Raw genomic sequence first — 542 nt, forward strand, 5'->3', positions numbered from 1 at the left:
ATATATATATATATATATATATAATGAGAGAGAGAGAAAGAGATATGATGGAGCATAAAGTGTTAGTATTCCTAGTTCCGTTCTGAAGCTATTTAAGGGTTATATTCCTTAGAAGTCGGTATATGATTTTAATAGCCATCACATCGCGATTTCAACCTAGTTATTCCTCGTTACTCTCATGCAGTTAGAAGTACGCATGTTCTTGTTTTCAGATCGTTTATATATTTGGATATCTGTCAATATCCATGATGAATTTATTACACATACTAACACATAAACACATACATATAATATATACATATATAAACATATTTAAATATATCTTATACCTACAGAAAAAATACACATATGCATTATATGAAGTAGAGAAATTTGAAAAGACAACACGAAACCGGTTATTTCTCAAAATACAATGTTTATATACCAAAAAGATTTTCTAACATTTTTCTAACATTTTTCTAACATTTTTCTGACATAATTTAAATATATACTTTAACCATGTAACACAAGCCTTCTGTAGTTTTTTCACTCTTATTATCTTT

The 542-nt window shown here is 26.9% G+C and overlaps 1 protein-coding gene across 1 annotated transcript in view; it reads left to right on the top strand.

Moving 5' to 3' along the window:
- The window catches only part of LOC106884224 (GTPase-activating Rap/Ran-GAP domain-like protein 3), a 1,434,052-nt gene that overhangs the window by 1,266,873 nt on the left and 166,637 nt on the right, over positions 1-542 (top strand). The window lies entirely within an intron of this gene.

The sequence above is a fragment of the Octopus bimaculoides genome, chromosome 2 (assembly GCF_001194135.2).
Source record: "Octopus bimaculoides isolate UCB-OBI-ISO-001 chromosome 2, ASM119413v2, whole genome shotgun sequence".
Classification (NCBI taxonomy): domain Eukaryota; kingdom Metazoa; phylum Mollusca; class Cephalopoda; order Octopoda; family Octopodidae; genus Octopus; species Octopus bimaculoides.